Source organism: Haliaeetus albicilla, chromosome 1, assembly GCF_947461875.1.
Source record: "Haliaeetus albicilla chromosome 1, bHalAlb1.1, whole genome shotgun sequence".
NCBI classification, from domain to species: domain Eukaryota; kingdom Metazoa; phylum Chordata; class Aves; order Accipitriformes; family Accipitridae; genus Haliaeetus; species Haliaeetus albicilla.
The window spans coordinates 15,659,312-15,663,650 of NC_091483.1; the positions used below are offsets into that span (position 1 = coordinate 15,659,312).

At 46.1% G+C, this 4,339-nt stretch overlaps 1 long non-coding RNA gene across 1 annotated transcript; it reads right to left on the reverse strand.

Annotated features, from left to right (window-relative positions):
- Nucleotides 1-240: 240 nt before the first annotated feature.
- On the reverse strand, nt 241-4,183 carry LOC138684826 (uncharacterized). The gene is made up of 2 exons (XR_011324130.1): nt 3,023-4,183; nt 241-1,473 (listed from the first exon to the last, which is right to left on the reverse strand). It is a non-coding gene; the product is annotated as an uncharacterized lncRNA (long non-coding RNA).
- Between the last annotated feature and the right edge of the window lie 156 nt (nt 4,184-4,339).

Sequence of the window (4,339 nt, forward strand, 5' to 3'; positions counted from 1 at the left end):
ATGCCTGCCTGTTGTGAAATGGTCTGGACCGCTTAAAGAATCACCTTCAAGAGTATTAGCAAAAACGATTTAATAGGAATTTATAAAAGCATGACTTCACAGAATTTGATGGCAAGGTTCAGTCTATTACTTAATACATGGATGAAACATACAAAGGAAAATTAAGTTAGACTCAAACTACAATTATGTATACAGAGACCAAAGACACAATAGGGTAAAAGAGAAACATACAAAGGAAAATCAAGTTAGAATTTATTTCTCGTGATTAGTACAGAGATCAGCAATGTAAAAAGGTAGGGGAGACCCTCCTGTTGAGTCACGAGGTTCAGAGAAGACCCCCTTGCTTTCTAAACTCCTGTCGGAGTCTAGGTGTGACTGGATCAACTCCTAGTCCCAGACTTGGTCAACAGTTTATATCTAAAGGGATTATAATAGCAGCCTGAGATTCATTCACAGTTGAATAAAGTTCACGACAGTAACTTATGTACAGATTTGAAAAGCAGTATTTGTAATATACTTGCTATAGAATGTTCAGGTTAGTACACACACACATGCACAAAGACACTAGGAGATATACATAAGCAAGTAAAAGTAAAATTCCCTTCGAGTTCAGTGAAAATATTTACATCAAATGCTTCGGCATCTTTCTCAACAGGCCAAGGGTTGAACCTCAAGGAGCAAAGCGTATCAGCCCAAGTCTTGTCGGCTTTCAGCGACAGACCTCTGATCTTTGCAAACTGAAGAGTTTGTGAGCTCTGAGAGGCGTCCCACTCAGAGGGAGATGCTGGTCGCAGCCTGCTGTGGTCCGGGGAGCTCAAAGGGCCTCACTTGGGACAGCTCTTTATAGATTTGGCAGATGAATGGCTTTAGTCATCAGCAAATTACTGGGATTCCAGTTGCGCTGGTACCGTTTCACACGAGTTAACGATTCAGATAAGGAAGGCTCCAAGGCTGTCGGAGAATGACTTAAGATTCAGATATGGGATGTTCCAAGGCTGTTGGGAGAGGACAGAGATATGTCCCAAGGTTGTCAGGAAATGACTAATTATTCTTACTCCCGTCCCCAGTCTCTGCTGGGCAACGGGAGTCCTTTGTACGGTCAGTGCAGCTCCCTGTCTCAGCCATGCAAGAGTTCCTGGTACGGTCAAGGGATGCTTAACTGCCAAACTCATTACAGTTATGTTAAGGCCTAGCGAGACTTCCCGAGTTTGTAGATCAGCCCAGAGAGGGGGAAGAAGTGCACCACCACAGTGCCCTCTGTACTTGTTAGGAGTCTGACAGTTTGCTTTATTTTGCCTCCAGGTGAGCCTTTTCCTCTGAGCATGGAAGAAATTTTGGTAACTCTGCTGTTTCATGGCATGGTTCTCTTCATTTGGAAATAGCTTGTCCGAAATTCTGATGTAGGAGTTGACTCCTAGCGATATTGCTCCCTTGCAGTGATACAGGGTCCATGGCAACTTCAAGTGAGTAATACTGAATAATGAAATAATGGATGGATTAGAGCCAGAGTTAGGATTTTTGTTGAAAAGCGAATCATCTATTCAAAAGCATTTGGGTCTATAAAACTGTATCTTATTACTATCCTGTTAGGGTTATCCAGAAATACTCATATGCTATTGCAGGTTGTATAAAACTGAGACTAATTTTTTTTCTTTTTTTTTTTCCCTACCTCTGATGGGGGGGGGGGGGGGGAATCCTGTTTCTATTGTGGAATTCAGGTTTTGACTAGGAATATTTTTTGGTAATGTTTCACCTTTTGTGAATGAAATATTTGGGGCTGGTATTTTCTTGCATATTAACTTTGAAATTTAAGCAAAAATTAATGAAAATTAAGCAAAAATGTTAACTTGAAATTTAAACAAAAGTTATTCTATTTCTATGGTAAAGGCAGAGTTTCTCAGAAGTAAGGGAAATGGAGAAGCTAAAGCAGTAGCCAGGAAGAGAAGAGAAACAATTTTGAAGTAGCAATTAATTATGAATTTATTTATAATTATTAATTTATTAATTATTTTATTTATTAATATTTTCTGATACCAGGCATACAAGCCATTTCAATGCCACCCACTGACATGGTGCTCTTTTATTTTGCTGGATGGCCAAAGATCAATGAGATTTGGATGGAGGTGGTCCTTTTTTTTCCTTCTCCCCTTACTAACTTTTCATACCACCTCTACCAAACCAGATCTTACCTGGCGATTTTAGTGTAAAAAAGGTGGTGTCGAAGGTGCTGAAACATCCTCACCTCTCTTCCCAAATACCTGACGCCTTCCCAAGGACCTTCTACCCCACTTTTCTTCATCAGTGATCCTCCACATGTGGTTTTGTTTGAGTGCTTTGCAGGGGAGATGAAAGAGTGCAAAATGAGGAGGCAGAGTTTAGCTTGCTTCCCACCCTTACCTACTACACTCCACACCACTGCTCACAGCACTGCATCATCTGAAGCAACTCTAGGAGAGGGGGCAGAAGCTGGGGCAGAGCAGATTGAAACTGGACACAAGACAATGCTGGAATAGTATAGGTGGCTAAATTAATACAATTTGGTATAATTTGCTGCTGTATGTATTTAGAAGTTAAAGCTGTCTCCCTGAATGCAAAGAAAAGCTTTCAGCAAAGCTCAGGGACTGGGTTTTCATCTGTGACAAGAGATGACAACAAGCAGTGGGAAAATCTGTCAGTAAATTTGTTATTAGTTGAAAAATCCTATTCTAGAAAAATTGAGATTTTCTGGGAAGTTACTCTTCTGAGTAGTTTTGGCAGAAATGAAGCGACACAATCTTTTAGAAATGTCAAAGCTAATCATTTTAACTTCAAAGAATTTTAAAGGATGCCTGTAATAAACAATGGAATGAAGAGTTGTAATAATCATCGTGGAGATGGTCTCCATTTAGCTTCTGCCTTCACCGTTACAGTAGTTTCTCAGGATGTGGGAGATGCAGCTTCACAAACCTGTGGAGTACGCTCACTGGCTGCATCTACATTAACACTACTTGTGAATGCGGACATACCTACAAATGTAACAAACCTGCAGGAGGAGATCTGTAGAGCAATTCAGTTGATGTGGAGTACTTGGTTGTCCACGCTGTGCACCGCTCAGGGGACATTTGCTTCAGACTAGCTCAGGTCTGGCCCTTTGGGCTCAGCCTCAGTTAGCAGTTGGAATGCAATAGCGCTGCTCTTAAATTTATGCTCCTGTTCAGTTTCATCCATTTTGTGCACTCCAGGGTTTTTGTGGGATGCGTGGTCTGGTGCAGGGTAAGGGGGGGGGGCAGTGGTGATCACTGAGGAGCACTCCTCACCTGAGCAAAGGCAGAGCAAGTGTAATGTGCTCAGTAACACCCTAAAGCAGGGGTCTGCAGCCCGTGGTGGCTTCAGGCCAGGAGCAGACACTATGTTTTATTTGGTTGGTCTATAAAACTTGTATACCTACAAACTTTACCTGGCTCCTTCAGCCAGGTAAAGTGAGGGAAGGTGACTTGAGCGGTTAGCTCTGGCACCCTTTTTGATGTATGTTCAAGTCCTTCTATTCAAAATCTGCTCTCTCCTGGAGAGATGTTATATTAGATCGACCTGAAAAAGGAGGGGGTTTTTTATGGAGACGTGCTTTTTCATAGCCGTGGTGTCCTCCTTGCATTTTATTTTGAAGAGCACACCCTGAGGCTACCGATTATGTTTCAGTGAGAAGCCTTCGTGCCTTTGTCGGGATGGCGGCGTTGTGATGTTCGTTAAACTTTCGCCCAGCTCTTTCCCTTAACCATTTAAAGCTGTAATGACGAACCTCGGTCAGGTTACTGCATATTGTCAGCGAAGCCGCCTTATCAGTAACGCTACTTGGAAACGCGCTGCGGTCACCTGCTTTAATTACAAACCACAGCTGCTCCAACACGCCGCCACGAGGGGCCGGGAGGAGCGGCGGGCTTCAGCCAGGGCCGGCGGCCTGGTCCCGCAGCACCGCCCCGTCGCCGCCGTGCTTCCCTCCCGCGGAAGAACGAACCCCTCCTGACGGCTTCAGCGTTTCGTTTCTCGTAGCAGCTCCCTCAGCCGGCACAAGGTTCGGCCCCGCGCCTTTCTGACCCCCCTCTGTGAGGGACGACCGCGCTCCACCACCCGGCGGTTGGCGGCCCCAACGTTCCGCCGGGCGCGCGAACCGGCCCCGCCCCGCCGCCGGCCGTTGCGCGGCCGCGCGCTCTCCGAGGCCACGGGGCGGGGCACTGACGCCACAGCGCCGCGGCGGCGGCGGGCGTTGCGAAGGCGCCTCCTCCGCTCGGGGGCGAGGCGGCGGCTCGCGCCAGCGCAGTCGCTCCCGCCGCGCCGCTCCGCGCTCGCTCGCCGGCGGCGCTGC